Source organism: Anolis carolinensis, chromosome 6, assembly GCF_035594765.1.
Source record: "Anolis carolinensis isolate JA03-04 chromosome 6, rAnoCar3.1.pri, whole genome shotgun sequence".
In the NCBI taxonomy this organism is placed as follows: Eukaryota; Metazoa; Chordata; class Lepidosauria; order Squamata; family Dactyloidae; genus Anolis; species Anolis carolinensis.
The window spans coordinates 47,008,996-47,034,602 of record NC_085846.1 but is presented as its reverse complement, the minus strand read 5'-3'; the positions used below and the strand labels follow the sequence as shown (position 1 = coordinate 47,034,602).

Sequence of the window (25,607 nt, the reverse complement as noted above, 5' to 3'; positions counted from 1 at the left end):
AACATAATGTTCTCTTTGAAATACTGGGCAATTCTGTTTCCTGTACATTCTTCCAACAGTTCCATCTTGTCTTCTATAATAAGCATGAAAACACCTGAATACAATGTTATGTGGGTCAGTGTGCTATTCACCTTAAGGAATTGGTTTCCCTTGGTTTTCAGAAACAATCCTCAGATTATCTTCAATGGTGCTGGGACAGATAATACCCAAGACTGAATTATCTACAAGGCCTAGTTCCCAAGAATCTTCAGAACCAGTTATGACAGAATACTAAAAACTCTTATTTCATTTCATATTAGGCTTATAGAAAGACATCTCTCTTGCTGCTCCCCTTTTTAACACAGGATGTATTTGTAACCTGAAGGATATGGAAAAGTAAGGCAGAAACACATACTTTTGTGTTGTATGTCAACAGAAATAGAGGACATCAGGTATTTGCAGTTTTTCCCAAAGCCTACAAATCATTTCATGGGCTTAAAGACTTATTTTTTCAAGTTGTACACCAAAGTGTACAAATATTTTTGAAAAAACAGTTTTTCAAATAAATATGGTGTATTTCCACTATACTGTGTCTCAAATTGCTTAAAACAAAACCACTTAAAATCCACAACATAACTCAGCAATTTCATTGCACTTAAGGTACACAGGACTGCCCTTATTTTGCACTTGCAAATTCACATGCTTACATTTTCTAATTTAAAAACTGTTTTTTTTTGTTTTGTTTTTAAAGGAAATATAGAGCCACACAAACATTGTATTTAAAATAATAAAATAACTGTTAAGCAGTTTTTCAAGTCGCTCCTGACATAAAAAAAGGGAGGGGAAGAGGAGAGAGAAATAGATCATATATTGCAAGCAATTGCCTCCAGGCTCCACTGTTCAGCTTGGCCCCATTATAAGCTAAGGGAGGCTTTTTCAACTAAAAAATGATGGAAAACCCTGGCTTATCTTCAAGTATATACGGTAATTTCTCATACCATTACCATGTAAAACTGAGTTTGCAGCTCCTATTCATCCCTATTTTTTCTTTTGAGAAGAACACAAGTGAAGGATGATACTGAAATAATCAATATAGTAATTTTAGCACAGAATAGGAAAAGAGACAATGTTTGATCAAACGGAATATTCTTGAAATAAGAGCTCGGCTGGTTAAGTATCAGCCCTGTCATTTTGAATTAGATGAATGTTTGTACAGCACATTGGTACAAACTGAGATTAACAGGACATTATCAAGTATACACCTTCAAACATTGGGAATTCACAATCTGAATGTATAAACAAATCATAATGGTTATAGAACCAACAATGGCTTAACTATACTAAATGATGTTGATGATGAATATGATGATGATGATGATGATGATGATGATGATGATGATTATATGACTTAAAACTCAAGTTTACTTAAATTTTGACAGGTACCTTTGCTACATAGGTTACCTGTAGGTCAAGTAATAAAACTAGATCCAAGGCTATGTCCACACAGCAATAAATCCAAAATTATAGTGGTTTGACAACTCATTAACTACCATGGATCAATTCTATAGAATTCTGAGATTTGTAGTTTTCTGAGATATTTACCCTTCTATGCCAGAAAGCTCAGGTGTCATAAAGAACTACAAAACCAAGGATTCAATTGAGTGGAGCGATAGGGCTTGCAACTATTGCAGGAGGGAAATGCACATATAAAGAGAGGATTTACAAATGTTTCAGGGGAAAATGCATATGAGAAATTAGTATATATAGATCTTCATCTAGCTCTGCATTGTTTTTATAAGCATTGAATGTTTGAGTGTTGCCTGAGTCCCCATGGGTAGATAGTGTGGGATACAAATAAAGTCTTATTATTATTATTATTATTATTATTATTATTATTATTATTATTGGAATTTCCCCTCACATGTCTGCAAGTCTTTGCAAATCCTATATAGATATAATTATCTATATATAGGGAGATGTCTAGATAGATAGATATGAATATAGATAATATATAGGGCTTGCAACTATTGCAGGAGGGAAATGCACATATAAAGAGAGAGAATTTGCAAATGTTTCAGGGGAAAATGCATATGTGAAATTAGTATATATAGATCTACATCTGGCTCTGCATTGTTTTTATAGGCATTGAATGTTTGCGTGTTGCTATATTGAAAGCCAGCCTGAGTCCCCACGGGTGGATAGGGTGAGATACAAATGAAGTATTTTTATTATTATTGTTGTTGTTGTTGTTGCTGTTGTTGTTGTCGTTGTTGTTGTTGTTGTTGTAAAGTTATTGTTGATACCATATTGTTTTTGTTGACCCTACATTTCCACTTACAGAGCTAGTTTACTGTTTTTCTTTAAAATATGGTAAATATTTTAAAACATATGTAATTTTATTGGTATTTTTTATTTTGAAATTTACTAGTAGCTGCTGCATTTCCCACCCTTGGCTTATACTTGAGTCAATATGTTTTCCCAGTTTTTTGTGGTAAAATTAGTTGCCTTGACTTATATTTGGGTCAGCTTATACTCAAGTACATATGGTATGTCCTGGAGACCTTTCATACTACACAAGTATAGAACTAAATCCACTTTATCTTCCATAATACGATCCTGTGGAATCCCTGGGTTTGTACTTTCATGAGGCATGAGAATCTGAATATACTTCCTAAGTGCTGATCCTAGGATTCCATAGGTTACAGAATAAAAACAATGAAGTTATTGTTATTGGGTAAAAATTATTGTGTGAGAGTAGAAAACAAATAGTTGACTGATAAGTAGTAGCAACAACTGATGGCAATTCAGTGCTAATCGAGATAGCAAATTGCAACATTCACACTTGCCTTAAACAGACAAGAGTTCTTTCTCCCATCTTGGACTTTTCACAGATATATAAACTTCACTTGCCTAGTTTACAGCAGATTCACAACCTCTGAGGATGCCTGCCATAGATGTGGGTCAAACGTCAGGAGAGAATGCTTCTGGAACATGGCCAAACAGCCCGGAAAACTCACAGCAACCCAACAGTGATGATGTTTTGATATCCTCCTGGGTGGGCATTTCAAAAGGAATACTATTGGGCCCTGTACCACATACTGTGCTTGACATCGTTTTAAAGCAATTTTTGGATAAGGATGTATAAAGTGTGCTTATTAGATCTGCAGATGATACAAAGCCACAAGAAAGCAATATCAATATTCAAACGCATCTGGACAGTCTATAACATAGGGCCAAAACTAAAATGAAATTCAAAGGAGATAACGTTATGCATTTAGATTATAAAAATGGTGGCAGGATAGAGCAAGGGATCATCTTGTTTGGCAGCAGTACATGTAAAATGGACCTAGGTATCTGAGTGGATCAGAAATTGGATATCATTCTGTACTGTAGCACTTACTACAAATAAAATTGCATTAACGTATGCATTATGTCCATGGCAGGAGAAGTAATTGTTCTCTTCTAATCTATATTAGAAAAGAGGCTTCATTTGGGGTTCTTTGTTTACTTCTGGGTATCACATATGCAAAAAAGAACAGAAAAGATGTACAGTAAAGGCTAACATTTGTGATCCACTTTTTCTAACTGGATATTCTAAGTAAGTCCCATAGAGAGGAACAGATATTGTCCTTTAAATCTACTGTTATGTAAATAATGAAGTAACTCATTCCTGCTCACAGTCAATCCAATACAAACAATGTACATTTTTTCAAAGCCCCTTGAAAAAGGTCTATGGATAGATCTCAATTTTCTATTTAAAACAATAACAAAATAAATAACAGTATATTGCCAGAAAATTTTTAAAAGGCTGATAAAGAAGGGGAGTGGGTTCACTCCACTGATACAAATTTAAAAAGGGAATTTTGATTCTCTAATGTCTGATTTTGTAATAGCCAGAAATTTAATTGCCTTAGGTCAATTAAATGGGTAGATTTCTTGTTGTCAAGTTTATTTCATTCTTATTTTATTACATGTTTGATTTTGACTGAATCATAAATGGAAGTTAGGGAATGTTTTTATCATGTCAGAAGCAACTTGAGAAAATACTGCAAGTTGCTTCTAGTGTGAGAGAATTGGCCATCTACAGAGACATTGCCCAGGGGACACCTGGATGTGTTACTGGGAGGCTTCTCTCATGTCCCCACAAGCTAGAGCTGACAGACAGAAGCTCATCCTGTCTCGCAGATTCAAACCGGCAACCTTCAGATCAGCAACCCAACCTTCAGGTCAGCAGTTCACAAAGGTTTAACCCATTGCGCCACTGCGGCTCCGAAGTTAGGGAAGAAATGATAATTATGTTAAATGGCAATGGACTTTGATTGTGGCAACGGGATAGAGCGGGTTTTTAATATAGCTGGTTTTAATATTGTTTGATCGTGTATTGTTGTTTTTATGAGTTGTTAGAAATGCTTTGTGTTGCTCGATTTACATGCATTTGAGTTTGTATTGTCCTAGGTTTGAATGGCATTGAATTGTTGCCAACTGTTAGCGCACTGAATCCCTCAATGAGGGAGAGAGGGTGGGTATAAAAAAAAGTAAATAAATTAAGTCCAACCCTCTTTCTTTTGAGAATTGGTACATTGAAATTCTACTAATGTTTAGCTCCTCTCTTTCCTTAAAAGAGGAACCCCTGTGGCGAAGTGTGTTAAAGCACTGAGCTGCTGAACTACCAGACTGAAAGGTCCCAGGTTCAAATCCCGGGAGCGGGATGAGCGCCAGCTGTTAGCTCCAGCTTCTGCCAACCTAGCAGTTCGAAAACATGCCAATGTGAGTAGATCAATAGGTACTGTTCCGGCGGGAAGGTAACGGCGCTCCATACAGTCATGCCGGCCACATGACCTTGGAGGTGTCTACGGACAACACTGGCTCTTCGGCTTAGAAATGGAGATGAGCACCAACCCCCAGAGTCAGACAGGACTGGACTTAACATCAGGGGAAAACCTTTACCTTTACCTTACTTCCTTAAAAGAGTGCTACAAATGCCATTTCAGTAAAGTTGTTTTTAAACAACAACAATATTAAAATGGATGAATTAAGAACCTGTTTTAACATTTCTCATTACAGCACTATTTTCAATTACAGTGATGCTATAAAATACAGTAAGGAGCACCACACTCCAAGGAGCATTACCACTCTCTCTCTGACTACATCAGAGGACTCCCCATCTCCTACTCCTTAGGTCAACTTGCCAGCTACTGATATAGGCAAAACACACACATATCAATCTGGGTTTCAGTGGGCAGTTTATATATAGAGAGAGAGATCCTCCCTGCATCTTGAACAGGAAATTTATCACTACAAATTAGCAATTCTACACTCTCCCTAGTGTATTTGAATCCACTTCTTGTAAGTCAGCCTATGTGACATCTGAGATTATAAAGCCTTAGCTAAATCATACTTTCATTTCGAAGTGCACCAACTTCATACAAAAAATGAAAATTACATTTTTAAAATTAAAACAAACCTAAATCATAGAAGTAGAGTAATACTTTTAATAGTAATGTTCAAAACATAATAAAAGATGATATAAAGAAAATAGTTTCAGTTAACCATGCTTCTTTGCAGATATCATAATGTACATTCTTAGATTACCTATTTCATATTTACCTGACAATTAAAGCAATTAAAATTCAATTAAAAATAAAGTAGTTACAGTCAGCCCTCCATATTCACAGATTATCCATGGATTCAACAGCTTGAAACCATTCCCCTCCCTTTAAAAAAAAAAACCCAAAAAGAAAATATTGATTTTGCCATTTTATATGAGGGGCATTCTCTCTCTCCCAACACTAGTACGAGATAAACAGAACTAAATCACTGTGTATATAGACTCATATCTGTTTGTCCAGAATATGTCAACTGGTTGAAATAGAAGAATTTGCTTTTAGTTAATGCAAAGCATTTTTACTTTTGGCCAATCCATTAAACAGACATTTGAGAAGACTCTGAAACCCCAACTTTGTCTAAGCACTTACTATAGTTTTGTGTGCGATATAACTCAACAGGTCTGACATCAACAAGTACACCTCCGTTTTTTCAAAGCAATCTTTCCAAACTGCTTCAGGAAACAGAACAGGGACAGAAATTTCTTTAAAGATGGTTTTATGGTAAACACACTTAAGGATACAAAGCCTATAATGGCAACCACATAGCTAGTGTCTCTCAGTGAAAAAACACAACCAACACACAAATGATAAAACGGACAGCTTATCTTGCTGCGTAAGATTACACTGAATGCACAAAATCACGGGAATATAAACATTGAAGGGAACACCAAAACCATAGACTCGAGTGCATAACACCTGTCTTCCTCTGCTGTCTTTATATGAGGGTTATCCAGAAAGTAGATTACGTTTTGGAATTTAAAAAGAACAAAGTATAGGAGAAAACATTTACCATATGCAGTTGAAAGCCACAACCAAATACCACTTCTCAACATAGTCGCCATTCAAATCTAGGCACTTATCATAGTGATGAATGAGCATGGCAACTCCTTCCCCACAAAACTCTGCCACTTGCGTCCTCAACCAGCCGGTCACCCTTTTCCGCAGCTGCGCATCGTCGCCAAAACGCTGCTGATTTTTCCACAGAATAGCATTCATAGTGGTCTTTATTCTATAGGAACTCCCTGTTCAATGCTCGCATGAAATGAATTTGTGACCTTATGTACACATAGTCCTCCAGTTCTTCTCACTGCTCTTCCCTCATTGCCTCCAAGTGCCTTTAAAATGCCTCAATGAAAACACGGGACACTTTCACACCCCACAAGTACAGTGCTACAATTCCATTATTTTGTGGCTACATCTTATGGGATTCTAAGGTTTGTACTTTGGTGGAATGCTGGAGCTCTCTGCTTGATAATACTGGCCAACACATTTTGTTGCCTCAAGTGTTAGATCTGTTTCTAGGTATATTTGACCTGGTGATTCCAAAATGGCACTAGTTTTGCCCTATCAGCTCTACTTTTTGAGATGCAGAACATATATGTGTCTGTCTGTCAATCAATCTTTATTATGGTCCAACGACTCAATTTGCTTAGTAGGGCAAGTGCACATCAGATTCATAAACTGATAAGGCCACTTAAAAACAGGACTAGTGCAATGCTAAATACATACGAACAAGGGTAAAAACATCGCAAATATATACAAAGTAAGTTTCAACCTGGGTCTGATACAGGAAGTTGTCTTATCCTGGCTACCTCAAAGACAAACTTGGCAACAGCCAAAGTCACATGGGGGAAATTGTCACCTAGTAAAAACTTTACATGGAATTGGGCTGATCTACCAGATAGGTTGTTCAGTAGTGAGTTAATAATATGTAGCCAAGCCAGCTTGTAAAAACTGCCGGACAATAAGATGTGATACATACATCCTGGTTATTACATGGACAAAGTCTTGCATTGTAGAGGACTCCCGCAAATCTACCCCTAAGCACTTCGGATGGGAACACATTGCACCTTGCCTTGGAGAATAGGCAGCAATATTTGTCCAGAGTCAAGGTCTTAAGATAATTTGATTCATGGTCCAGCATAGTGTATACTCAGGGCGCTTGAGGAACAAGAAACGTATGAGCGAAAATGGAGCTCACAGAAGATAATGTCCCAAATCTTTGTTTAATAGATTTCAGTGCCATGTCATAATCCAGATGTGATAAAAGGGATGAAGAAAGGGCAATAGAAGAGGCTTTTTAAGAGTTAAGGTTGAACCAGTTCCTAGTGTAATCATCCTGGGCTAGATCAGACCTGAGCCCAGTTGGAAAACATTGACCATGAGCCAATATTTAAGTGCCCACCACCAAGCTCTTGTTGATAGGGGGATTTCCCCAGATTCTAACAGCAAGACACAGGATGGCACACATCTGGGGAACTGGAAGAGGGCCCTCAAGAACTGTGATTGATCTTAGGTGCTAATCCACTAATCCAGATGCTGGATGCATACAACTGGGTAGCTGTCGTGGTGTTAAAAACTCTAATAGCCAATGGTATATACCCGACCCCCTTTGGCAATGTTAAGACATACAATAGCTGATGTGCTTGCTTCAGAGAAATAGAAGATATGTGAGTGGACCAGGACAGAGTGTGGTGGAAAAGCAGCCCCAGATATTAAAAGCTTCTAACCTGTTCTAAAATATGCCCATCAAAGGACCATCGGTGTGGGAGATTTTTTTTTTCTCAAAAACCATAATTTTAGACTTCCCATGATTGATTTTTAGATTATTCTGGCAATAATTTAGTAATTCCTTTTATAGGTAATTTAGTCCCACGCTGGAGAGTGAGATGGACGGTGTTTTTACTAGCTGAGCAAGTCCTTTTTACTGCAACATTTTTATTGTTTTATTGCTTTATTGCCTCTGATTCCTGGATTTTTGAAGGCTGCAACTTAGAACCTATGCCATCTACCAGTTGCCACCAGTTGCTGATGCAGTCTACTTATCCAATGCAATTTTCTGAATCAGCACCCCCAAATAACCTCAGGTACAGGCCTAAAAACCAAAACACCAAGATTTTTTTGTTCTGCTGTATAATTATGAGCATCTTCCCAGGCCTTCTACACTACCATATAATCCAAATTGTCAAATCTGATAATCCACATTGTCTGCTTTGAATTAGATTATATGAGTCTACACTGCCATATAATCCAGCTCAAAACAGATAATCTGGATTTTATAAGGTAGAGTACAAGGGGCCTTAAACTGCAAATCCCAGGATTGCATAAAAATCATAGAGCCATAATTGTGCCAAGTGAAAAGGATCACGGTGGGAGCTTGGGAAAGCAGTGACAAGTGGGAAGAAGGAAGGAAGGAGATTATGACAATGATGAACTAATAAAGAAGGAAAATAAGAGTGAGGTGGGCTAAATAATATGTGGTAGGCCAGAAAGAGTGAAATTCATGTTAGCAGTAGTGGGACCCTATCAGTTCAGAAGTAGGGAAAAATGATGCTCTTGGCATCTTGCCCCTTGAATCATCTAGAAAACATGACAATGATGCATGTAATCTCAGTGAGCCTTGCTTTATCAATTCAGTAAAAAAAAAATTCCCCTTCTCATCTTTTCCCTACTTCTTGTTGCTGCCATTTCACCATGCTGTGAAGAGAAAAAGGACGAAAAATTGCAATTTCAACAAGTGATAGTAGTAGGAGAAGGAGGGGAATAAATGATACAAATATTGACATTTATGTGAATTGAACCAAGTGCTATTTGTTCACACCATATGCTAGAATTTTACACATTTTAAATTATCAAGACCAATGTGGGGGCTAGAAATGACTGAAACCCACCAGTTACAAAATGGAATTATTGGCTGGAAATAACGGAAATAATTTTGTACAGATATTTATTCAACAGATATGTACTTTTGAGGACTGCCAGTGGCTTCAGTTCTTGCGACATTCACTATGTCAGATACTAACTAGCACATGTTACTGACATCATATTATTCTATTCTCTCACTTTCGCTGTTTTCAGGAAGAGCATGAACAAACTTCTTAAAACCTGGCTTATTATAAATTGTTGTGATATCTATGTACTATTTTTAATCTTTTTGTTTTTCAATTTGTTTTAAATAATTTTAGCTGTATTGAGCACTTTTATTAAAAGTTATTAAATATATAAAATTGTTTAACATATTCAATGAGACAAGTAATACATTGCTGTCCTGTGCCTGGGATTTTCCCAGCAACAGAGCTGATATAGGAACAACTATGAACAGAAAACAACAAACAGTCCTAAGGCACAATGAAGACCAATAAGTCAATTCTAGCAGAAAGTGTCAGGAGTACAGTCTACACAATTTCAAGTTTCAGAATTTCTTTGGATCCCTTCAGTTCTGTTTATCTGATTGCAACCTGGTAGGGCACCATGGTTCGAAAATGTCTTTTCGTCATGAGTCCTGGAATAGATGTTAGAAGTATAGGCCAAGATATTGTTGAATTTTCCTCATCTCACAAAACAGAGGAAGTGCATAGAAGAAGGTAAAAGCCTGTTGCCAGACAGAAGGGGATCAGTTCTGGAAAATTGCCACTGAGGGATGCTTAGTCTGTGGAGTGTTTTTTAGCTACTTTTGCCTCAAGCATTTTTTGCTTGGCAAGCAGCTGGGGAAAGGGTGTTAAATAAAGAAGAAATAGACCAGAGTTCTGGAAACAAGTACAAGAACAAACCCTGATTGAAGCAATTTAAAATTTTCATCTGGAGTTTATGACCGTAAACAAACCACTGATGTCAGGAGTTCAGGCATTAATCCAGCAACAAATAAGCAAAATAAATCCTATGCATGGACATTGCGTGATCATCCCAGAAAGTCAGTCATGCAGAAGACTACAAGATCAGTGGGATTATTGATTTTTTGTTCATTTAAACAAAAACAAAAAAAACACTGGCACTTCAAAATGCTTTTGAAAATAATACTCCCCCTAAATATTGCCGCAGATGTGTATGAAACCATATCTAAGCACAATGTGACTTGGATACCACGGGTGTCAGTCTAAAGAGCACTTCATGCATTAAAAACATTTCTAATGAGACCATTTCTGTAATACGCCTCCACAAAAAGGTACAATAACATAAAGAACAACAAAGAAAATAACATTAATAAATATATAATCATGTAAAGAAATGTATTCTAGTCAAAAATTGATTCTGGATCATAAAAGGATTACACCGTAAATATTTTCGCTTTCATTGCATATTTTAATGTCTAAGGCAGATTTATAATAAACATACTCCTAAATATATAATTGAAATACTACCAGAGATCCTCACTTGGCTTTAGTTTGCTGTCAGCTGTGTACCTGATGGCAAAACGACTTGATGCCAGTTGAATGGCACTGAGATTGTGTCAACTGCAGCCAAATGGCAATAACTGTTGTAGCTCAGATTATATCAAAGACAAAATGGCTCATCACAAATCTTTAAGCTTTAACACTCAGAAAATAGACAACAATAACATTCGAGAACACTTCTCAAGTACTTTAGCCGTGGTGGTAAGTGGTTAGCCAAGGGAAGTCAGATGTTGGAAGAAATTTGTTTTATAATGAACAATATTAGTTCCATTTTCCATTTAGCTTTGACATATTTTTTATCATGTCAGAAGCAACTTGAGAGCATACTGCAAGTCGCTTCTGGTCTGAGAGAATTGGCTGTCTACAGAAATATTGCCCAGAGGTACACAGATGTGTTACCATCCTGCTGGGAGGCTTCTCTCATGTCCCTGCAAGCTAGAGCTGACAGACGGGTGCTCACCTCATCTCGTGGATTTGAACTGGCAACCTTCAGGTGGCACAAGGGTTTAACTCGTTGCACCACCACGGCTCTGCTTTGACATGACTTCGAGCAAATCTTCATACATAGACTAGCGAGACACCCTAAAATCTGACCTGCTTGGTTACACTGTTATACAAGTTCATTCACAAAACCTACTTATCAATCTCAAAATTTTAAGAAATTATTCATACAAATAGTGACTTAAATAATCTCTGATTGTACTTGTTTCATAAGAAGATGCATAAAGAATACCATTGCATTTAAAATGGCATTCATCTGACTTATCGGTTCATTTCTCTGAGTTTATTAAGAAGTTATACATCTGCAGAAGTGACACACTCAAAATCAATTACTTTGTAGATAAGTTTTTCAGTAAATGTTCAGTGAAAGCAATGAAATAAAAGTGCTGAAACTAAGTTGGATTCTGTCTTGCATTTACAACTGTAGCACCAGACCAATTAATATTATAATACTACTACATTACCTAGTAATCTATATTTCAGGTTGCCCTTGTCAAAAGACAACATTTATAAATAAATTCTCAATTTCATATTTAGAAATTATTGAGAGGCAAACCAATGACTCATAGATGTGAATTTTTAAAACTCTGTAATAGGTTAAAAACAAATTAGCTAAAAGGAAAAAAGACACACAAAATAACTATCTGCAGCAAATATATCTCATGAGAGCACCCTCTGACACTTATTTTTTCTCTCTACTTAGATGTGCCTTGCAAATTTTGTCTTATGTAGGGCATGTTTACACAATGGAAGATTAAGGTGTCGTTTGGCTAGATATTCACATGGGCAAAAAATTTTAGAGTCATGTCAGTGTCACATACAGTCACAGGTAGACTTACTCGCCACTGACAAGCACAGGACTCTACTCATCTCCAAGCTTGTTGTTGTCTCTGTTTCAGCTCTTAGATCAGAATCCGAAATGAGTCATGATCTTTTTATACCACTGCAATTGAACATATAACAGATGTTTCATCTGACTCCCTGCATGTAAAAATTGTTTCCTAGTTTACTACAAGACACATCTAGATATTTTAATTGAGCTACGTTTGCAAAAGAGGATGGAGTGAGCATAAACTTTTAACATAATCCATTTTTTCTATAATCCATTACTCTGATCTGGTCCTATTGATCACTATTTGCATCCTAACTTTAATCTGCACAACCACCACTCATTGTGACTTCAAAAGGAGATGGCAAACGATGCACATATTTGTTATATTTCCAGTGTGCAGCTTAATTGTGACTCAAACTACAAAGTATATTGCCTCTTATCAGACTTTCTGACATGAACCCACATAATCATCACACTCTAATAGATCTGGATCCCTAAATTTCGATAAAGTACAGATGGAAATCATTGTGATATATCTCTATCCCTAAATCTCAATAAACTACAGCCGGAGATGACTGTAATAAAGCTGTATCCCTAAATCTCAATAAACTATATCTGAAAATCACTGTAATAGAATGGTATCCCTAATAAAGTATAGCTGGAAATAACGGTAATAGAGCTGTATTCCTAAATCTCAATAAAGTACAGATGGAAATCACTGTAACAGAGCTGTATCCCTAATAAAGTAGAACCGGAAATCACTGTAATAGAGCTGTATTCCTAAATCCCAATAAAGTACAGATGGAAATCATTGTGATAGAGCTGTATTCCTAAATCTCAATAAAGTACAGCTGGAAAGCACTGTAATAGAGCTGCATCCCTAAATCTCAATAAACTATTGCTGGAAATCGCTGTAATAGAGTTGTATTCCTAATAAAGTACAGCTGGAAATAACTGTAATAGAGCTGTATTCCTAAATCTCAATAAAGTACAGATGGAAATAATTGTAATAGAGGTGTATCCCTAAATCTGAATAAACTGCTGGAAATCACTGTAATAGAGCTTTATTCCTAAATCTCAATAAACTACTCCTGGAAATCGCTGTAATATAGCTGTATTCCTAATAAAGAACAGCTGGAAATCACTGTAATAGTGCTGTATCTCTAAATCTCAATAAACTATTGCTGGAAATCACTGTAATACAGCTGTATTCCCAAATCGCAATAAATTACAGCTGGAAACCTTTGTAATAGAGCTATATCTCTAAATCTCAACAAAGTATAGCTGGAAATCACTGTGATAGGGCTGTATTCCTAAATCCCAATAAAGTACAGCTGGAAATCACTGTAATACAGATGTATTCCTAAATCCCAATAAAGTACAGCTGGAAATCACTGTAAGAATGCTGTATCCCTAATAAAGAACAGCGGGAAAACACTGTAATACAGCTGTATTCCTAAATCCCAATAAAGTACAGCTGGAGATCACTGTAATACAGCTGTATCCCTAAATCTCAATAAACTATTGCTGGAAATCACTGTAATACAGCTGTATTACCAAATCTTAATAAATTACAGCTGGAAACCTTTGTAATAGAGCTATATCCCTAAATCCCAATAAAGTACAGCTGGAAATCACTGTAATAGAGCTGTATTCCTAAATCTCAATAAACTATTGCTGGAAATCACTGTAATACAGCTGTATAACCAAATCTCAATAAATTACAGCTGGAAACCTTTGTAATAGAGCTATATCCCTAAATCCCAATAAAGTACAGCTGGAAATCACTGTAAGAGTGCTGTATCCCTAATAAAGAACAGCTGGAAGTCACTGTAATACAGCTGTACTCCTAAATCCCAAAAAGTACGGATGGAAATCATTGTAATAGAACTCTATTCCTAAATCTCAATAAACTATATCTGGAAATCACTATAATAGAGCTGTATCCCTAATGAAGTACAGCTGGAGATCACTGTAATAGAGCTGTATCCCTAAATCCCAATAAAGTACAGCTGAACATCATCATTTACTGTCCTTGAACATCTTGCCTTTCGGGTTTTAAAAAGACAGCTGGGGAAGGAAAGGGAAGCATCCCCTTGATAAAACGCCTTTGTCAGATCAAAGCTCTCCTTCAAGCAAGGCAAGTTTGTGACTGGCAAAAGTGAACCTGGGAGCCGTTCTGGCTGAAGCGCTGTTCCAGCAAAGGGCTAATTATGACCGATGATCAGAGCAGCATTGTTTTCCCTTCCAAAGGGCCATCGCGTTGTTCTAAATATGGAAGGACCGGGGAAGCGCTTCTCCTCTGTTCGATCTCTGAGCGGTGGAGGGAGATCAAAAGGGGCGAGTGGCTCCCCATCCCTGCACAAGGCGGATTAAAGGCTCCATCGTCTCGGCTGGCGAACGGAGGGACCAGGGGTTGCTTAACTCTCTGGGCAAGTCTCTGGAGAAGTCCGGAAACTGGGGGAAGGGGTCTCAAAGACACAACACTGAAATGTCCCTTCGGAGAAATCAAGTTGTGAAACGCTCTCTCCCAACACCCTCCTCCCCCCAAAAAGGAAAGGTCTAAACACAACACAACTCACCTTTAGCGCCCCGAAAATCCAAGGAAGGGTGTGTCGCTCCGAAGGCAAACAAGACGCGAGGAAGGGTATCTATCCAAAAGCAAAGCAGGCGAGAACGAGGAGGAACCAAAGAAGAAGAAAAGGGTCTAGCCAATGGTTAGGAATCCATTGGCATTTCCAGAGGGGCGGCTCGAGAGGGTCCCGCTTTAGGGCTGGCCAGGGCTTCAGGCGGCGGCTTCGCTGGTCTTGCTGCTGCTCCCTTCTCGGCTGTCGGCGGCGAGGCAGGCGGGCGCGCTCCTGTGCGCCACGGCGACGGCGGTGGTCGCGGCGGCTGGTGCTGCTGCCTCCTCTGACTGGCGCGACGCCATGGGCTGAAAGTGGCTACTCGCAGCCTGGCTTCCTCCAGCCCGGGTCCTGGAGGCGGCGCTGCCAAGGGTGGGGGGAGCGGATGGCCAGGGGCGAAACCCACAGGCAGGCAGGCCGGGAACCCAGGCCTTCCTCCTATGGGCAGTGCTCCGCTGCTTCTCGAATTCCTCTTCTGTTTCTGCCTACGAGTCTCTATCTTTCTGGGAAGTTGGGAAGGCATGATGTTAACAGGACTGACCAGCATGGCAGCTTGCCCGACTCCTTAAATATTGACATCCCACTGTTTCTGTTAGAATCATAGAATAATAGAGTTGGAAGAGACCTCATGGGCCATCCAGTCCAACCCCCTGCCAAGAAGCAGGAAATCGCATTCAAAGCACCCCCGACAGATGGCCATCCAGCCTCTGTTTAAAAGTCTCCAAAGAAGGAGCCTCCACCACAGTCCAGGGGAGAGAGTTCCACTGCCGAACAGCCCTCACAGTGAGGAAGTTCTTCCTGATGTTCAGGTGGAATCTCCTTTCCTGTAGTTTGAAGCCATTGTTCCGCATCCTAGTTTACAGGGCAGCAGAAAACAAGCTTGCTCCCTCTGACTTCCCCTCACATATTTGTACATGGCTATCATGTCTCCACTTAGCCTTCTCTTCTGCAGGCTAAACATGCCCAGTTCTTTAAGCCTCTCCTCATAAGGCTTGTTCTCCAGACCTTTGATCATTTGCCCTCCTCTGGACACATTCCAGCTTGTCAACATCTCCCTTCAACTGCGGTGCCCAGAATTGGACACAGTATTCCAGGTGTGGTCTGATCAAGGCAGAATAGAGGGGGAGCATGACTTCCCTGGATCTAGACGCTATACCCCTATTGATGCAGGCCAAAATCCCATTGGCTTTCTTAGCAGCCGCATCACATTGCTGGCTCATGTTTAACTTGTTGTCCACAAGGATCTTTTTCACATGTACTGCTGTCTAGCCAGGCGTCCCCCATTCTGTATCTTTGTAGAGCAGCTAGCCTTAATTACAGCTAGCCCACACTCAAGAATCAGCACAGAGTCAGGTTTTTTAAGGCAAAGAGTCCAACAGACACAGGTTTTTTAAGGTTATCTATCTAAGAAAAGAGTAGGCAATCTAAGAAAAGAGTGCACACTCTCAGGTTTTTAAGGAAATCTTAGACAGGCCTTACCTAAAGAGCAAGCTGCCTTCTTGCTTCCTCTCCTCACCTCTGCATGAACTCAGCTTTTTTTCTAAAAAATTAAAAATTCAGTTATAACATTCTGTACAGGCAGTCTCCGTGTTGCAGACAAGATAGGTTGTCTAAGATCATCCAGAGAGGCCCTGCTCTCAGTCCCACTGGCCTCGCAAGCAGGGCTGGTGGGAATGAGGGACAGGGCCTTCTCGGTGGTGGCTCCCCGGCTGTGGAACACCCTCCCTAGCAACATCTGACAAGCCCCGACTCTTCTGGGCTTTAAAGACATGGCTGTTTGCCCAAGCATTCAATGAATAATCACCTAAGTTGACATGGTCTGAATCAAGGTTTAAGCACGAGGTCCTGGATGAATGGTTTCAATCACACAAATCGTTTGTACACAATTATATACCTGGCTTTTCCGACAAACCTTCAATCATGTTTAGACTCTCTTATAATACATATGAGGATCTTTAGACTCTTTTTTTTGTCTCTGAAGTCAAATACTGCTGTTTTATCTACAACAATTGCTGTATTTTATTGTTTTTACCAGGGGTTACTGTGAATTTATAATGTTGTGTTTACTGTTTATAGCCTATGTTTAGTTTTGCACTTGTACTTTGTATTTTGTGTCACACCTTAAGTGTTTTGTGAGCAGCCCTGAGTGCCTCTGGGAGATGGTGGCAGGATATAAATAAAGTTGTTATTATTATCATTGACACAAAGACATAGTATGACACAGCAAGTGAGATATATATGCTGGATTTTGTATCACAAAATCACAAATCAAACACTTCCCAAGCATTTAGGATGTGTGATGTATTTTTGGATGATGCGTGCAGATCCCAGTAAGGTGGCCTTTTGCAGTTGACAAATCATAATTTTGTCTATGTTTATTGTTTCCAAATGCTGGCTGAGATCTTTTGGCATGGCACCCAATGTGCCAATTACCACTGGGGACCTATTTATTATTATTATTATTATTATTATTATTATTATTATTATTATTATTATTATGTAAGTCACAACAGGTACATTTTTAAGTGTAACTCCAGCCAAACACCTTTATATACAGAGTTAACTCATTCTGTGACCAAGCTCTTAACTCTTAACTTTGAATGTCAAAGCAAATTTTCCTGTAGAAATGCTATTACTCTGTTCCAGAGCTGTGTCACTGAACAAACTAAACCCATTTGCCAAGGTCCCACAGCATTCCGGGGCTTCAGCCAGCCCTTCCTTTCTTCCTTTCTTAATAATAATAATAATAATAATAATAATAGACTTTATTTCTATCCCGCCCTATCTTCCCGAAAGGACTCAGGGTCACTCACAACAAGAGTAAATAATAAACGATATAAGCAATGCAAAAGACAAGTTAATAAAGGGGGGGGGGGAATTAACAAAATAAACAATTTAACAATAAACAGTAAAAACATTAAACACATTTAAAACATAGTAGTTCCAATAGATTAAATAAGTTAAGTAAAAACCAAAGTGTCTGAGTATATCCATAAAAACAAAGACTTCATCCACATTAAGGGTTACTAATCATTTTTCAAACTTCTTAAATAGCCAAGTCTTTAAATCCTTCTTAAATACCATGAGAGTGGCACTCTTTTATTTTTAATTTATTCATGAGAACATAGTGAAATGGCACCCAGCTTATTGTCTAAAAAGCACAAAAATAATGAGAAGACAAAATAATTTATTTTATATTAACAAAGTGCCTGAGGGGAAAGTTTGGTCTTGAGATGATAGGATCACATCAGAACCAGGTACATGCTCAGCATATAAGGACATACGCGGGTGTTAAGATGATAGAAGTGAGAAAGAGCATAAAATTAAAGAGATGGAGAGAAATGTGGCCTTCAGTCTCCCCCCCCCCCCCAACCCCAAGGCTCCTTCCTCCCTCTCTGAAAGTTTAGTCTGCCTTCGGAGCCATCTCTGGCTCCTCTCTCCACCATAGAGGCTTCCCTCAAGCTCCCTCGCTGGCCTTGCATGACCTACTCTGGGCCCAAGTGACAACGGAGTCTCTCAGCGAGCTCGTAGTTCAGATCTGGCTCACATGTTGAATAAAATATCAGATGACAGACCGCTCATAACAGGAAAAGCTCAGAACATGGGACACTCGGAGGTTCCAGTGTGTGTGTGTAATTTTTGATAACATAAGGGAGGGTTCACACCCCTATGGTGTTTGTTTTGCTATCTGTGCCCTTCTTAGAAGATTTCACCTCACTTTCTGTCCCTGTGATAATTAGATTTTGACCATTTTGGAAACATGGAAACAAGGATCGGTGATAAAGCTTCAGTGGATACACGTTTTTCCCATGACAACTCTTACAGGAGTGAATTTCCCTTCTTTGGAGTAGATTCCATTTCACTTCCTGTTGTCTTACTGTTCCGTTTTTGACCTTCAAGAACAGCCTTAACACACTGTGGTAAGTAAATGAAAACTGCTTTACTTCAGGAAACATAAAGTATAGCACATTCAATGGAATAATGCAAAAAAGAAACAAGGAAGTCATAGGGCAAACACAGTATCTTGGTAAACTCCCAAATCAAACAGTAGTCTTACTTCAAACAAAGAAACAGCAATAAATCCAGATGCAGACTTGAAGCAGGCACAAGGAGAGTGAAGTGAAGGCATTAGAGTCAGTTTGTTACCAGCAAGAGCTGGCTGCACCTGGTCCTGCTTTATAGCCCTGGGTCCTCTCACAGCTGCTAGGGCAGTTCCTAATTACTCAGCTGCATTTCTGGCAGCTAACCTAGCTGAACGATGTCTCTGCTCTGTTTCCCTTCACCTCTCCTGGAATGAGGGTACTCCTCCTCAGATTCCAACTCACTCTCAGATTCATGAACACTTTCCTGCTTCCGTTCCTCTTCTGAAGAAGAGGAATCCCTGACACTTACCCCCGTTCTTAACTATGAGTCTATGTAAGTTGGATGTCTGTCACTTGTGGACTGCCTGCATTTACATTTAGTATCTACTGTATACTCTACAGCAGGGGTCCCCAAACTAAGGCCCGGGGGCCACATGCGGCCCATCGAAGCCATTTATCCGGCCCCCATGGCACAAAGGCAGAAGGGGGTTGGACTAAATGACCCAAGGGTTCTCCTCTTCTCATTATTATTATTATCATTATTATTAACATTGAGGCTGGGAGGCCATCTGTCTGGGGTGCTTTGCTTGTGCTTTTGGTGATCAAAGGCAGAAGGGGGTTGGACTAAATGGCCCAAGGGGTCTCTTCCAACCTTTATTACTGTTGTTATTATTACTATTATTATTATTATTAACATTGAGGCTGGGAGGCCATCTGTCAGGGGTGCTTTGCTTGTGCTTTTGGTGAACAAAGGCAGAAGGGGGTTGGACTCAATGGCCCAAAGGGTCTCTTCCAACCCTCTTTATTATTATTATTATTATTATTATTGACACAACAAAATTGTATGACACAGCAAACAAGATAGATATGCTGGATTTTGTATCACAAAATCACAAATTGAACACTTCCCAAGTGTTTAGGACTGTGTGATGTATTTTCGGATGATGCACGCAGATCCCAGTAGGGTGGCCTTTTGCAATTGGCAGATCGTAATTTTGTCAATGTCTATTGTTTCCAAATGCCGGCTGAGATCTTTTGGCACGGCACCCAATGTGCCGATCACCACTGGGACCACCTGTACTGGTTTTTATTATTATTATTATTATTATTATTATTATTATTATTATTATTATTATTATTATTATTATTATTGCTTGGTGGCCAACTATAGTCCGGCCCTCCAATGGTCCAAAGGATTGTGAACTGGCCCTCTGTTTAAAAAACCATGTATTGAACTGCTTTTTCTGTCGATTTCTTGTAAAACTTTATGTTTTGGTGCTTAATTTGTAAAATCATAACATAATTTGATGTTTAATAGGCTTTTCCTTAATCCCTCCTTATTATCCAACATTTTCATTTATCCAACGTTCTGCCGGCCCGTTATTTTGGATAAGTGAGACTCTACTGTACATTTAACAAGATACACAATTAAAATGCAGGTTAAAATTCACTAGCTAAAATTGACTTGGTGGTCTGCCAGAAGAGGTGGGTATCCAGTTGCCTCTTAAATTCCGACAGCTGATTTAGCTGTTGAATATCTTCTGACAGGTCATATTTTATAATATACAGTAGATACAAAGTATGTATGTATGTGTGTGTGTGTGTGTGTGTGTGTGTGTGTGTATATATATATATATATTGCACATATTGCAGTTCCTTTATTCCCAACTTAAGAATGGAGAACGGAATGTCGGTGGACAGCAAAAGCCACTAAGCGGGTCCTAAAAATGGAATTCACCTGTATTCAGTTGGATTCATCCTAGTGTTTCTCCACCATTACTCCAGTTGTCTACCTAGAACTTCATCATTCTATGTACATGAGATAGGAAATCATATAGAATAGTTGTATTTTATTTTATAGTATTTTTCCTCCTTAGCCGTACATTGTCTCTAGGTTCGCCTTCTCCAGCACTTTAACGGGTTAATAGTCCCTGGTACTTACCTCTCTTCTAACTTGCATTGTACACTATTTGCACTTTTCTGGCCCACTCCTCTTTTAGGAGCCAACCCAGGTTTTTTTATCAAAGTATGTTTATTGTTTATTGGTACAGTAGAGTCTTGCTTATCCAACGTAAACGGGCCGGCAGAACATTAGATAAGCGAATATGTTGGATAATAATAAGAGATTAAGGAAAAGCCTATTAAACATCAAATTAGGTTATGATTTTACAAATTAAGCACCAAAACATCATGTTATACAACAAATTTGACAGAAAAAGTAGTTCAATACACCGTAATGCTATGTAGTAATTACTGTATTTACGAAGTTAGCACCAAAATATCATGATGTATTGAAAACATTGACTACAAAAATGCATTGGATAATCCAGAACGTTGGCTAAGTGAGTGTTGGATAAGTGAGACTCTACTGTATATGTGATTTTATCTGTTTTTGATTTGTTTTCTACTGTTGAGTTTTATATTGTTTGTTGCCTGGCCCTGGCCCCTTGTAAGCCACCTCGAGTCCCCTTGGGGAGATGGGGCGGGGTATAATAATAATAATAATAATAATAATAATAATAATTATTATTATTATTATTATCATCATCATCATCATCATCATCATCATCATCATCATCATCATCAAATGCAATATAACTTTCCTTTCCCCAGATCAGTCAGTGGCTAGTAGAAATGTCCACATTGGGATAATCTCTGAGAGTGAACAGTTTAAATAGATCAGTCTATTAAAGATTAAGAGTCTCAGAAGATTGAAACTCTATTAGGCTATGGCAATGTAGTTCTTTGAAATTTCACAATCTACATCCCAACCAACAAAAATTAGATTAAGTCTGTACCATGCCACATTTGTTAGTCTATATATTAACTTATGCAGATTCATATCAGTTTATAGTAGTGGATGTAGAGCCATAAGTGCTTTTCATGAAGAGGGGGGCCCATTGTGAACAAAATCACTTTCAAGAAACCCAACACCACCTTTAAGATCACTCCAAGCAGCGAGACAGTCGGCGACAAAATGATCTCACTTCTCTGACACATTTGGGAGACTGTTATCTCAGAAGCAGCAGAAGGTAACCTTCATTTTGTCTGGGAAGTGCTAGAGTTGCATACAGACTGACTTAATAAGCATTAATATAATACTAATAGTGTAGACAAACTGGAAGCCCCCATAATTCTACAGGGAGCAATTATATGATGGGATGCCAGTGGAAAAAACAGCTGCTGAGGGTAGTGATATATTTCTAGCCCTCCCAGGCATGCTGCCATTTGCATAAAGAAAGAAATTGATGAGAAAAGTGGTCAGTCCGACATTTGTGTTTATTACTCTGTCTCATTTCACTTTGGGATGTTTAATATGTAGCAACCTGTATCTTATTTAAGGACATTATCAGACACGGCTTCTAGCATGGGTTTGAAGCCCTCTAACCATGAATGGAAGCACTCATCACCACACAGCATCATTGTAAAGTGACTCATTGTCAATTTATGAGTACTTTTCAAAAAAAAAAAAAAGAGGAACACCTGTTTTTAGGATGCTGAAAGCATTTTGAATAATGTTTGAAGTGTTTTCAAATTGTTCTATAATCCAAAAGCACTTCTGCAGTGACTTTTGGGAATAGCGCAATTGTGAGTGTATCGGGGGTGTCACTTTGAACTGCTTCACTTCCTCATGGCCAAAATGCTACTCATTTAATTTCGGGTGAGCAGACCGAGAAGCTGCAAAGCTGCAAAGCTATAATTTTGCTCTTTCACATAAGTTGTTTACTTTTTTAAAAAATCATGAAAACTGTGTAATTTTACAGCTAAATCCAGGCACTGATGCAGATTCCCTTCTTGATTAAGCATTTTCATAATTTTTCCTGGCTTTCCTTTCCTCTTTTGCAAAAGCTACAAAAGTTTGCAAGCTAGCCCATGCAAACCTCTTTCAGCTTGTGCAGGTTTGCCAATGAAACATGTTGCAGATCACTGCAGATGCAGACTGCAGCCAGGAAATCAGAGGACGTTTACTTCTTGGGAGGAGAGCAATGGCCAACCTTGACAAAATAGTGAAGAGCAGAGACATCACACTGGCAACGAAGGTCCACGTAGTCAAAGTAATGGTATTCCCCATAGTAACCTATGGATGCTAGAGCTGGACCATAAGGAAGGCTGAGCGAAGGAAGATAAACGCTTTTGAACTCTGGTGCTGGAGGAAAATCCTGAGAGTGCCTTGGACTGCAAGAAGATCCAACCAGTCCATCCTCCAGGAAATAATGCCCGGCTGCTCACTGGAGGGAAGGATATTAGAGGCAAAGCTGAAGTATTTTGGCCACATCATGAGGAGACAGGAAAGCTTGGAAAAGATCACGATGCTGGGGAAAATGGAAAGAAAAAGGAAGAGGCCGACCAAGGGCAAGATGGATGGACGGTATCCTTGAAGTGACAGGGTTGACCTTGGAGGAATTGGGGGCGGTGACGGCCGACAGGGAGCTCTGGCGTGGACTGGTCCATGAGGTCATGAAGAGTCGGAGATGACTAAACGACTGAGCAGCAGTTGCAGAATATGCAAAATAGGAAAAAGCTTGCAATTGCAAAATGCATCTTTATTTTTTAAATTAATATTTGAAGTGTTTAAAGGGACAATGCTAGTAAATTTGTTAGAAATGGTAGATGTACTTAATTGTGAAGCCCCTGTTTCATGAGATTTTGAACTCAAAGAGTTGTGCAATTCCTCTGGGAGAGTGGATGAACAGGGACAATATACGGACTGGGAGGAAACAAGTCCCAGCATCTGCAATAACCTAAAAGTGCTTTCGGGCTTCCTCAGGTGCTTGTGGAATGGATTCGTGCAATCAGAAAAGTGGCTATCTTGGTGTGCTCTAGTTCAAACATAAGATGAATCTGCAACATTAGGACACGGTTTTGGAGGTTTGTGTGATAATGTCCTAAGTGGGGACATTTGGTTTATCAGGCCTCTGAGACAAGTTTCTCTGGTTGAATCAAGCATGTGTTTGGGTGGGCGGAAGGTTTGAGTAGGTGGAGGTATGACCATGGCCATAGCCAAACAAAAAATGGGTGTATGTCTGTGTTGAAACTTTTTTAGTGAATCATGAACGGTAGTTCCATAACACAAAATAATTTATAAATCGGGTTCCATTGTTAAACTTCAGTGGACACTCAAGACAGATAAACTTCAGTGGACACCAGGGCCGGCCGGAGATATTTTTTGATGTGAAGCGGGGGTGCTGAAAAGCGCCCCCGCCACCGGCCCCGCCTCCCGCGCCCTGGCCCCGCCCAGCGTGCCCTGGCCCCGCCTCCCACGCTGCGTGGGAGGCGGGGCCAGGGCGAATAGTGAGGGGGGCGGGGGCCAGAGTTGGCCCCGCCCCCCGCCCAGCGTGCCCTGGCCCCGCCTCCCACGCAGCGTGGGAGGCGGGGCCAGGGCACGCTGGGCGGGGGGGCGGGGCCAGAGCTGGCCCCGCCTCCCACGCTACTCCCGCTCGCCCGTCTGGCCTTTTCTAGCAGGCCAGACTTCAGCGGAGGTCCCTCCAGGCCGCAATCGCGGCCTGGAGGGACCTCCGCTGAAGTCTGGCTTGCTAGAAAAGGCCAGACGGGCGAGCGGGAGTAGCGTGGGAGGCGGAGCCAGCTCTGACGCCGCTCCCCCCCGCCCAGCGTGCCTTGGCCCTGCCTCCCACGCAACGGGACTGCTAGAAAAGGCCAGACGGGCGAGCGGGAGTAGCGTGGGAGGCGGGGCCAGCTCTGGCCCCGCCCCCCCGCCCAGCGTGCCCTGGCCCCGCCTCCCACGTTGCGTGGGAGGCAGGGCCAGGGCACGCTGGGCGGGGGGGCGGGGCCAGAGCTGGCCCCGCCTCCCACGCTACTCCCGCTCGCCCGTCTGGCCTTTTCTAGCAGGCCAAACTTCAGCGGAGGTCCCTCCAGGCCGCAATTGCGTGGGAGGCGGGGAGGCGGGGCCAGGGCACGCTGGGCGGGGGGGCGGGGCCAGAGCTGGCCCCGCCTCCCACACTACTCCCGCTCGCCCGTCTGGCCTTTTCTAGCAGGCCAGACTTCAGCGGAGGTCCCTCCAGGCCGCAATTGCGTGGGAGGCGGGGAGGCGGGGCCAGGGCACGCTGGGCGGGGGGGCAGGGCCAGAGCTGGCCCCGCCTCCCACACTACTCCCGCTCGCCCGTCTGGCCTTTTCTAGCAGGCCAGACTTCAGCGGAGGTCCCTCCAGGCCGCAATTGCGGCCTGGAGGGACCTCCGCTGAAGTCTGGCCTGCTAGAAAAGGCCAGACGGGCGAGCGGGAGTAGCGTGGGAGGCGGAGCCAGCTCTGACGCCGCTCCCCCCCGCCCAGCGTGCCCTGGCCCCGCCTCCCACGCTGCGTGGGAGGCGGGGCCAGGGCACGCTGGGCGGGGGGGGCAGCGCTGGCCCCGCCTCCCACACTACTCCCGCTCGCCCGTCTGGCCTTTTCTAGCAGGCCAGACTTCAGCGGAGGTCCCTCCAGGCCGCGATTGCGGCCTGCAGGGACCTCCGCTGAAGTCTGGCCTGCTAGAAAAGACCAGACGGGCCAGGGCGCACTGGGCGGGAGGCAGGGCACCGTCAGGGCGGTGCCCCGCCTCCCGCCCAGCCTGACGGGTAAACCAGGGTAAACCTGATGACGGGTAAACCTGATGAGTAAACCAGGTTTTTTTAAACCTGAAAAATGAAGGGGGGGGGGGTTTGAACCTCTAAACCCCCCCCCCCCTCCCAGAGGCTACAGCCCTGGGTATGGCTATGGGAGTAGCAGAGGTCAATGGATTCTTGCCCTCTTCCTGGTTAAAAGGTGCTGCAGCTTAACACTGGATGAGAGAGAGATAAGAGTTGTGTGATCTAAAATTTGA

At 40.9% G+C, this 25,607-nt stretch overlaps 1 protein-coding gene across 10 annotated transcripts in view; it reads right to left on the bottom strand.

The window, feature by feature from the left end:
* LOC100552334 (poly(rC)-binding protein 3) overlaps positions 1 to 15,070 on the bottom strand; it is a 240,269-nt gene extending 225,199 nt beyond the window's left edge. For 2 of the 10 annotated variants that reach the window (XM_016994479.2, XM_062957908.1), the window contains exon 1: positions 14,672 to 15,070. The gene's annotated coding sequence lies outside the window, so the exon portion shown is untranslated. The remainder of the gene's footprint in view (positions 1 to 14,671) is intronic. The other 8 variants (XM_062957909.1, XM_016994478.2, XM_016994476.2 and 5 more) reach the window with 6 other exon arrangements.
* Between the last annotated feature and the right edge of the window lie 10,537 nt (positions 15,071 to 25,607).